The 11,422-nt window shown below is 34.3% G+C and overlaps 1 protein-coding gene across 1 annotated transcript in view; it reads right to left on the reverse strand.

The window, feature by feature from the left end:
• The window catches only part of LOC115216696 (endoplasmic reticulum aminopeptidase 1), a 1,296,444-nt gene extending 1,290,385 nt beyond the window's left edge, over positions 1–6,059 (reverse strand). Inside the window, exon 1 of the mRNA XM_029786223.2 lies at positions 5,985–6,059. The gene's annotated coding sequence lies outside the window, so the exon portion shown is untranslated. The remainder of the gene's footprint in view (positions 1–5,984) is intronic.
• Positions 6,060–11,422: the final 5,363 nt, after the last annotated feature.

Genomic DNA, 11,422 nt, shown 5'->3' on the forward strand with positions numbered 1-11,422 from the left:
TGTACATGCATTTATACACACATACATGCAAGCAGATGTGTAGGGATCTACTCAAATTATTTCTGAAATAAAAATTATATAAACTGTAGAAATAAAAAATATATAAAATGAAGTATATATATTTTTGCTTATATAAAAACAAAATTCAAATATTTATTGTAATAAGGGCAATATGACTATTGTGTGTGTATATGCATAACATATATATACTCCAAAACAGGGCTTTTTCCATATAACAAATATCAAAGTTATAGAAAATACAATTATACTAGTTCTGATTTTTATATATGTATTGTTTTTTTTTGTTTTTTTTTAAATTATTCTAGCATTTACTTTGTTTTTATTGAACTCATCCATAGCTTCTCTAAGTTCCCAGAAGTTAGCTTTAATATTTGAAACTGTTATCCATTTTTTGAAATTATTCAGCAAAATATTAAAAACTATTCTTACATAAGCATTCATTTAGTGAACGGTCCACCTCACTTACAGAGAAGTGAAATGAAAGTAAAATGAAGAAAATGGAAAGAAAAAGGTACTCATGGTATTTTTGTATAAATAAAATCAACCAAAACTGTATTAGAATTAAACAGTGAAAATTATGCACATCAATGGAAAATATATTTTTCAAATTGTGTGTGTGTATAAATATATATATATATATATTGGACTAGTTACCCTTATTAAAACTTTACTCATTTAAAATGATAGAGTTATTTAAAGGAAATTTGAGTATTGTATCTAGGTCTTCCTTCCTCAGCACGGAATAAACTTAGGTGTTGTGTGACCTCAGATTAGTCATATTTGAAAAAACATCATGAAAGGCACAAACTATATTGTTCGATACAGATTTCATTTAAGGGAGTGATTTCTGAGAGATTTGACTGGCACTTGCAATAGCTTGTGCAAATATTAGTAGCAGCCTCTTCATTAAGATTGTCTGCAAATAAACTATCATTTTTTCCATGTCTCCTATTATATATAAATTGTATGAAAACAGAAAAAAGTTTCATATTTTGAATTAGATTTTAATTTAGAGTAAGTATATTCTGTACCAACTGACATTTTTTGGTGGGGGTCAGGATACTGTAAATATAATTTTAGAAATTATAAGGCCATTTGTACGGAGAAAAAATAGTTCAGATGAGGAAGAGTTAAAGTAGGAGACCTGATGGTCCTAGATTTCAGCATGTTGACTTTTGTTCTTGAAATAAGTACTGATTACATCACCACAGTTTGACTTGGAGTAACATAGAAGTTAGGTTCTGGGCACATATAGAGAGAATTCACAAAAAAAACAAAAGAGGAAGACAGGTGGTGTAGACTATAAACAGATGTATTATTTTAACGCTCAGGAAGTGAAAAAGTCTTTTACGTTTCGAGCCTACGCCCTTCCACAGAAAGGAACGCAAAAAGAAACAAGGAGAGAAAATAAAGAGAGAGTGACAGATAAGTATTAGCAAATGTTCCTGACCCAAAGCAGAATCATCTCATTACCACAGCCTACCCAGATTCATACAAGGAGTTATGCAAATTCATTTGTTTGTATGATCACTATAAAACTATATAACCTTTAGTTTCTATTTTGAGTGCACTTTTTATTTTTTGACAATGTATCACACTCGTTCATAGTACACACACACATTTTGCGCGTGTGTGTGTGTGTGTATTCTTGTTTAATTTAAGTAATTCTACTATGCAATTGATCTACATGACTTGGAATTTCAGCTTATATAGACAGTTTTCTTATGATTATCTTCAGAACACAAGTGAAACTTGGTATTCATAGAAGGACTTCCTGAAAAATACAAACCAGATTTTCTTATGTAATGTGTATGCTTGTATTGAAGAGCACGCTATATGACATACATCATATAACTTTATATTTTTCTTTTCAATTCAAGAAATTCTACCACACCATATTTTGTGAGTGGGTAAGCAGTAAGCAAACAGCTGTGGTAGATGTGGTTATCTTGGCAGTGGTGGTGGTGTAGTGGTGACAGTGGATGTGTATGATGGCAGCAATTATAGTGTTGGTGTTTTTGTAGAGGTGGTGGTGGTGGCGGCAGTGGATGATGATGATAATGATGATGATAGTAGTAGTAGCATTGATTATGTCAATTAGTATAAAACACACCTGGCTTTTGCAGTCCATCTTTTCTCATGTACCCAATTAAGTCCATGTGACAAATATAGCCTTGTGTTATATAGTATTTAGTTGTGCCTATTTATATTTTTAAGTTCAAAATGTACCAAAGTCAACTGCACCTTTTGTCCCTGTAGTTAATAAAGTACCAACTAAATAAAGAGGGTTAACTTTACTGACTGTTCTATCTCTCAGATATGCAAATTTTGCTAACTTACAAACTATTGCGAGTTCACTGGAAAGCAGAATTGATAGATGGTCATTCAAAACACCCTATGGTAATTACGCTTTTTGGCATTCCTTCATTTTAACTCAACAAAACCAAAGCAAGCATTCAGTTGTTTCCATGACAACTCGACAATTCACTCTGGATATCTTCAGGACCTCCATGACAGCTGATAAACTGGGAGGAGGAGAAGAAAGCTAAAGGGTTGTGTGTGCATGCTTGTTCTTGTCTGTGTGTGTGTGTGTATTCTTGTTTAATTTAAGTAATTCTACTATGCAATTGATCTACATGACTTGGAATTTCAGCTTATATAGACAGTTTTCTTATGATTATCTTCAGAACACAAGTGAAACTTGGTATTCATAGAAGGACTTCCTGAAAAATACAAACCAGATTTTCTTATGTAATGTGTATGCTTGTATTGAAGAGCACGCTATATGACATACATCATATAACTTTATATTTTTCTTTTCAATTCAAGAAATTCTACCACACCATATTTTGTGAGTGGGTAAGCAGTAAGCAAACAGCTGTGGTAGATGTGGTTATCTTGGCAGTGGTGGTGGTGTAGTGGTGACAGTGGATGTGTATGATGGCAGCAATTATAGTGTTGGTGTTTTTGTAGAGGTGGTGGTGGTGGCGGCAGTGGATGATAATGATAATGATGATGATAATGATGATGATAGTAGTAGTAGCATTGATTATGTCAATTAGTATAAAACACACCTGGCTTTTGCAGTCCATCTTTTCTCATGTACCCAATTAAGTCCATGTGACAAATATAGCCTTGTGTTATATAGTATTTAGTTGTGCCTATTTATATTTTTAAGTTCAAAATGTACCAAAGTCAACTGCACCTTTTGTCCCTGTAGTTAATAAAGTACCAACTAAATAAAGAGGGTTAACTTTACTGACTGTTCTATCTCTCAGATATGCAAATTTTGCTAACTTACAAACTATTGCGAGTTCACTGGAAAGCAGAATTGATAGATGGTCATTCAAAACACCCTATGGTAATTACGCTTTTTGGCATTCCTTCATTTTAACTCAACAAAACCAAAGCAAGCATTCAGTTGTTTCCATGACAACTCGACAATTCACTCTGGATATCTTCAGGACCTCCATGACAGCTGATAAACTGGGAGGAGGAGAAGAAAGCTAAAGGGTTGTGTGTGCATGCTTGTTCTTGTCTGTGTGTGTGTGTGTGTGTGTGCACGCGCGCGCGCACGTGCTTGCAAAAAGCCTTGCATATTCTTACCTGCTTCATGTGTGTATGTAGAATCCGCAAATTTCCAAGCAGAAAACATTTGCAGAGTTGATAAAGTAATTATCAGTTGAAGTATTGAAATCGATATAACTGACTTCATTCGAACATGTGATTGTAGGTTTCGATAAACAAAATCAAAAGAAACTATCCTGAGTAATTAAAGGAACTGTAACCCCAAACTAGATGCATTTATTTGGCCCACAGTCGTTCCTTTTTACCCAAAACGGATCTTTTCATTTTGAAAGCCAGCTTTTCCTAGTTAACTAAACAATTTGAAACTTCGTATACTGGTAGAATGTGTCAAAAGAAAACATAATTGTAAACCAACATGAAAACGGAATTGTAATTTCTAAGTTTAACGTTGTTTAATAATTCGAATTTTAACCAATGATATTCTTTCTTTCGACTTCATATCATTTACTGCCTCTCAAAATATTGTTACTGTGACGTAAACAGCTATTTTGTGACGTAGTTAACGTAAACATGTAAATAGCTAAAATGTAAACATCCGCTTATCGTAACTAAACACTTTCAAACTTCGTGGAGTATATATAAAATTTGTGCAGATCCTAAATAGCTAAATTCTTTTTGAAAGTCTTAGTATATATAAAATGAGTGTTTAAATTATTTTCCCTTGTTTGCATTGCTTACACACACACACACACACACACACACATACATACATACATACACACATACTAAAATTACATCGTTGGATCAGTAATTTATTTATGTATTTTTTGTTATACAATTTATTTTTAAGCTGAATCCCTATCCTGCCATTAACCTCTTTCTTATAAAATAGTTGAAGAATCTGGGGTGTAGGAATTGGGCCAGTATTGGAACTTTTAACTTCTTGCTCTCTATCTTATGATCTCCGAAATTTAAGAATCTTGTGTTAACTGGGCTCTTATTATTTACTCTGACTCTGCCACCACCTCAATGCAAAGACTATCAATATCAGAATCATCTTCACAACCACCACTACAACCATTACTACAACCTCCAATGCCACCACCACAACCATCTTCTGCAACCACAACCCCAAGATCAATACCAGCATCATATTCAAAATCACCAATTTCACCACCACTACACTCTGCAATGTCTTCAACACTACCATCCATGAGACATCCTAACATAATCAATGCTACTACTACTATCATCATCATTATCATCATCATCCACTGCCGCCACCACCACCACCTCTACAAAAACACCAACACTATAATTGCTGCCATCATACACATCCACTGTCACCACTACACCACCACCACTGCCAAGATAACCACATCTACCACAGCTGTTTGCTTACTGCTTACCCACTCACAAAATAGCTGTCTACGTACAGTAACACCATGCAGCTAATAATTTCAAATGAAAACAGACAATACGATTGGTTAAAATTCGCAGATTTAAACTACGTTTAAACTTATAAAATACATTTTTGTCAAAAAAACTAGTTGAAATTATTGTTTTCTTTTGACACATTCTACCAGTATACGAAGTTTCAAATTATTTAGTTAACTAGAAAAATCTGGCTTTCAAAATGAAAAGATCCCCGAAAACAAAATGAAATATAAACAAAGATACAAATTTATATTTCAAGAATAATTGTTGTCGAAAAATAGTGAGAGGCCCCACCCTTTTTTCTATTCAGTCTCCAAATAAATAGCACTCCAATTTCTTTTTATTTGAAAACTACTATGGATTTCTACGTTCTGAATATTCGAGATTAAGATTCTAGATTAAAAAAATCTAAATTCCTTTCATTTTATTCCCCAAAGTATGAAATCGTAATTTTCTCATCTAAACAATTTTTTTTTTTTACTCTGAATGAAGTTTTAAACCTTAGGGTAGAAGATTCAACAAAAAGAAGTTTTCAAAAATTCGTTTTTTGTAATGTGTTGGGGCATTTATTCCAAAATTAACTTTTAATCATCCTGATAAAATGAAAACAAATATCCATGAAATTAGTCAGCATCTCTCTAACATCTTTCGCAAAAAAAACCCCCAAAAAACAGTAATAACTAAATGCATAAATTGACTTTACATCTTTATAAACTTATCGAAATTCCATTTGCATTGTGGTATTACAGCAAGTAAAATAAATAAATGTTCGTCAGCTAAGTGGTCGGTTTTCAACTGCCTCGAAATCCTACTCGTTCCTACTCTCTGATCAATCTTTCTCTGATACTCTTTCAATGGCTATGAGTTTTGTTCATTTATTTAATCTACAACAATACCTCAACATCCATATAAACTTCATTTAAAGATACCTAAACATCAAATTTAAGAGGCTAAAAGTACTGCAATTTATACAAAAACAGGCGTTCAGTTTTACATACCGTTAACTTGAAATTCTTTAAACCAGAGACACAAAATGTCTGTTCCTAAGAGCTCGTGTTTTATGCCACAGCCTTTTTTTTCCTGTATGCTCTAAAATAAAGAGTTTATAAACTGTGGTACTGATTCTAAACAGTTATATGCAACAGTAAGCTATCATTCGTTAAATTGTTCAATAAAAGAAGACTCTCTCGTGTAAATACACACACAGGCACGTGTATGTACACCTACAGATATACCAGCATGGAAGACAAACGTTAAACGTTGTATACACAATTGCAAGAACGAATGCACATGTTACAAGTACAATATTGTGACAATAATAATGCCAGTTAAGCATTTATCGAAAATGTTAGCCACTTGATAGGATCCATTAAGTAAAAATAAAAGTGATATACTTGACAGCTGGCGCCTATCTCAAACACATGCCAAAACTCCGGTCACACGTACTATTTCCTTGGGCTGTTTTTCTTATTACCAATTATAATAGTAGCAGCTTTGTATGCTAACTTCCACTATCCCATTTAGTTTTCCTATTCTCAGCATCTATGTGTCTCACACATGGACCTTGCACTAATCCCTATACCTACCTTTCTTCAAGAAAGTTGTTCTTTCAAGAATTTACGGATCTTTTCCTTTTGAACGGCAGTTTTCAACACAATTTCTAGTTAACTTAACACTTTTAAACTTCGTATACTGGTAGAATGTGTTTATAAAACATCATTTTTTCTTGGCTTTATTGAGTTTCGAGCATTTCGGCAATTTTAACCAATCGCTGACCTCCATTTGGGGTGAAAACATTCCGTGCTGTATGAATATGTCCCTCGTTTAAGAAACAGATTGGGTTTATTTACATTTGCGAAGAATAAAAGATACCCATCCCCCACCCCTAACCCTAAATCTAAAATAGATTGAAATATAATACATCGATACTAGGGTTATAATTATGGGTGACATTTTCATTTGACACCGCTAGAAAAAAATCCCATTTTCCGTAGCGGTGTCGTATGAAATTGTCACCCATAATTATAACCCTAGTATCGATCTATTGTATTTCAATTTATTTTAGATTTAGGGTTAGGGGTGGGGGAAGGATATCTTTTTTTCTTCGCAAATGTAAATAAACCAAATCTGTTTCTTAAACGAGGGACATATTCATGTCGGACGATAACTTACTTTTACCACTCAGATATTATTGATACGATATCGTCTGCGAATTGTAAAAATACCTTTTCACAATCTTTTTCTTGAAAGTCAGTTTATAATTAATATATACTATTATGTCAAAATTTGTGCCTGAACGGGAAGTATCACATCATAAAATGGGCGAAGGTAAAGCGAGTGCACACCACTGAAAACTAACCCTAATCCTAACCTGTGAGCGCAGTAAAAAATCTGATTAAAAACAATCAAGAATTTGCATGCGTTTTTGTCGAGCCCCTCGAATCATTAATAATATCTGATACAAGTTACCACCACTTGTATCGTCCGGTATGTTTATTTATATTAGCGAGTGCCCATTTTCGGTGTTGTATTTTTTTAGTATAAAATACATAAAAATAGAGGTATCTTCCTAATTTTTTGCATACTTCATTTGTTTTGGATATATTTCCCATTTTCATTTTTTTTTTTCAGAAATTAGACGTCATTTTCTTGGAGAGGTGCTCTTTAGAAGCACCGTATATTTATCATTCAGCTGTTTAGCCTTAAAAACCCAGGAATTGGTTCATACGCGTGTTTTCTACAAGTGGTCACGTGATGGTCGTTGAGTCCTTTTGGTGTTACACAGGCTATCCAATCTCATTACGTGACAGACTAGCCTAGCGCGGCAAAATTATGTTTGCTCGCTGGAGCCTATCCGCATGCTTAAATAGGTTTTTCTCTCACTTTAATTCAGTGAGGTGGGAAGATAAGAGTGAAGTCGGAATTGAGAGAGAATTATTTCCATGTAGCCTTGGCGCGTTATGTATGGCCCAAAAGTCATATCACGTCTTTCTGTTCTTGTTCTGCCCAGCACATGTCAAGTTTCAACTGAATGAGAAACACATATGTATATTTTCTTCAGACATATCATTTAAGATGTACCAATGTTTGCTATACAGATTCATTTAGCGGTTGAATAAAGTGTAGCAGTTAATTGCAACTCGTTTTCTTGTATTTCTTTCCATTGTTTATACACGTCTCATTGGAACCGAGAATTATAATTATACCAAAACCAGAGCTACGCCAACCAACTCGTTAAAGATATTACAACCATGACTATCGCGTCTTTTATTTAGACAGTGATTTTTAAAGTGATAGAATAGAGATTTAACTAATATTTTTCGTAGGTTGAGCGACTACACAGAAATTTCTTTATTAATCTGTAAATCTGTTGTAGCACTACTGCACTCAATAATTCACTGGATCCAAGAGAAGTAACAGAGCAAATTGCATTACTTAGTTTCATATCTCTTCGTTTTGGGGATTAGAATAATCGTGTCGAGTATTTCTCTGACATTAATGACACCCTTTTAATAGTTTCATTAGAGGTAAAAGGATCACACCCATAACCTTTTGGCAAATCCTACGAGCTTAGTGTGAGAAAAGACAAGAACTACATTTCATGGATTATCTTCCAAACTGGAGATGTAATCTGAAAGTCGAAGATTATTTCTTATTTTGTAATACTACCAGAAATACCTGGCGTTGCCCGGGTTAAAGACAATAATGAAATTTTTAAGTGCCTTTTAGATCTCCAACATGAAACAGCAGGTCTTACCTCCTTGTAGCTGAGATAACAACTTTATACGTTAATAACCTGGCGTTTCCCAGGTTCTTGAAAATCAGGAAATATAAGTATGCCTTTTAAATTTCTAAGTAAAATGAAACCTTGATTATGCAGTTCTCAACACTAGTTAGCTGAGATACAAGCTGTTAATGTCAGTAACATGTTTTATTCAATGTTCTCACTGTTAAAATTGTTTTTAAAAAAACACATGTAGTTCTTTGTCTTTGCAATCACCTTCAATTGTCAGTACTTATTTGAAACCTGTTGAACCTGAAAATGAATAAACTTGAGAAGAACCGGCCTGCAGGCACTCCCCTCCTGTTAATAAGTACATTTAACAAAAAATCTACCAGATGCTGTGAGCATAAACAAATGTATTGAAACAAATCCAGAAATCAATCACAGTTTAATTATCTAGAGCTTCTAAATATACAATGTTTTGAATGTGTCCTTTAATTGGTGTATAAATGAAAAGATTGTTGGGACTTCCAACTCGCAAACATCCTATATATAATTGCTCATGACAGAAGCAAGGTGAAGTCTAACAACTTTGAGCGACTGTCCTTGAGATTTGTCTATTGACATAGCGAAACTTAGTTTCAGTGGGAACTGGGACCGTTGAAGTTCAAAGGGGCGGTCATATGGGATTAACGGGATCCATGGAATAATAGTTTCCAGTCATAATTGTTTCCGCTAGGACATGGAGTCACATCACTTTCACCATCAGTCTGGTGCCATTGCACAGACAAGGTGGCTCCAGATTCCTGAGCAGCATGATTGGGACCCACGTTTTAAGTGTTAAGTGGTGAGGAGGCATCCCAGATAGCTGTAGAGAGTTCAGGAACTCAGTTGGAAAGCCTACAGCCTGGTCTTGATCAAGGACAGTCTCGAGGGCTTTGAAAAACTGTTCTTGACGAAGCAACAGCTGCAAGAGATCCCAGTTGATTTTTTGGACAGCATCATTACGTGGAGCAAAGATGGCTCCCTCACAGAGCCATTGACTGTGGCATTATGAGATCATTGACCGTTGGTGCCACCTCACCACAGGCTTTCTGCCCCACCCCAACTTTGAATGGTCATAATTTTCAGAAAAATGGATATTTTGCAATGAAATATACTACGAATATGTATTATATGATGTAGATTCCGAATATACAAAATTTTGGGAGGAAAATATTTTAGGAGGGGGTGAGGAGGATTTTCGGAAAATTCATCAGAGTCCACTTCAATTCGTCTTAACTTTCAGGAAAATGGATATTTTTTAATGAAATTGTCAACAAATATACCTTGGACTATGTAGATTCCAAGCATATAGAATTTGGGGGGAAACAATTGGGAGTTATTTTTGCGAACTGTTCTCCATTGGGGGGGAGGTCGGAACAAGTCGTCCATATTTGTTTCAGTTTCCCCGTTTTGTGCGTTTGTGCATCTATATATAACCCTTAAACCTTAGTCGTAAAATTTCGGAGAAAAAAATTAAAAAATTAAGGAGGAGGTGTATTAAAAAGTTTAAAAGTAGTTTTTTTTGTTTTTTTGCATATGCAGAATCCTCCGTTGGAGACAAGGTCGGAATCCGTAGAAAAAGGGAAAAAAAGCACAAAGGGGTGGCATGCTTATTCTTAGTGTCCTCACATAAACACACACATACATATATAATGAAAAAGTTCGGTTCATGTTTACATCTTGACCCAGAAGTAAAAATCCACCCACCCATCCCAAAAAAACTGGAATGGGTGTAAAACAATGTGTAGGAAACGAATATGAAAAATAAATGCATGCAAAACAACGGGAGGAGTGGGGAGAGGACTTCGGAAAATTCACAAGATCCGAGCTTTTCCCTCGTAACTTTTAGGAAAATAGGGTTTTTCTCAATGAAATTTTACAGAAATACCTTTCAAACAGCATACGTTACAATTATAAAGAAATTTGTGGGGAAAATCTTTTCCAAGGGGGTGGGGAGAGGCTTCGGAAAATTCACAAGATCCGAGCTTTCCCTCGTAACTTTTTGGAAACTAGGATTTTTTCAATATTTGCTCTATATATAAAATTCACATCTTCAAATCGTTTTCTTAACTTTCTTTCTTTGGCGTCCTAACCAGCTATTTACACACACACCTATGTATACATCATTACAGTTCTAACGATTTCTGATTAAAAAAAAAATTCTAAAGGTACTTTTGTGTTAGAAAAAATTTTCATATGGAGATAGACGCCTTTTTCTTAATTAAGTAAATGAGGTACTGTATATTGTACATTGATTTTCTAATATTAAGACTTGATATTTCACATTTAAATCCTATGTGATTATTCTTGGTGCAAATAGACTTATTAACACTTTCACTTCATTTAATTAATTAATTGTCAACCGGGAATAACTACAGATTTCTGCACACACCCACGATTTTGGATGAAAGACACTCACTGAATACGGCACAACCATTGGGTTGTACCTATGTTCATCAGATTTAAGCATCAGGACTTAAAACTACAAAATGGACGTGATTTTACAGATATATTTTCAAAGTATACACAGATAAAAATTTATATTTAACATTTTCTTTACGGAGATCTTTTTGGTTTAAACGGCAGTTTTTTCTAGCGGTGTCATATGAAATTGTCACCCATAACTATGACCCTAGTATCGATCTATTGCATTTCAATCTAATTTAG

The sequence above is a fragment of the Octopus sinensis genome, linkage group LG10 (genome assembly GCF_006345805.1).
Source record: "Octopus sinensis linkage group LG10, ASM634580v1, whole genome shotgun sequence".
In the NCBI taxonomy this organism is placed as follows: domain Eukaryota; kingdom Metazoa; phylum Mollusca; class Cephalopoda; order Octopoda; family Octopodidae; genus Octopus; species Octopus sinensis.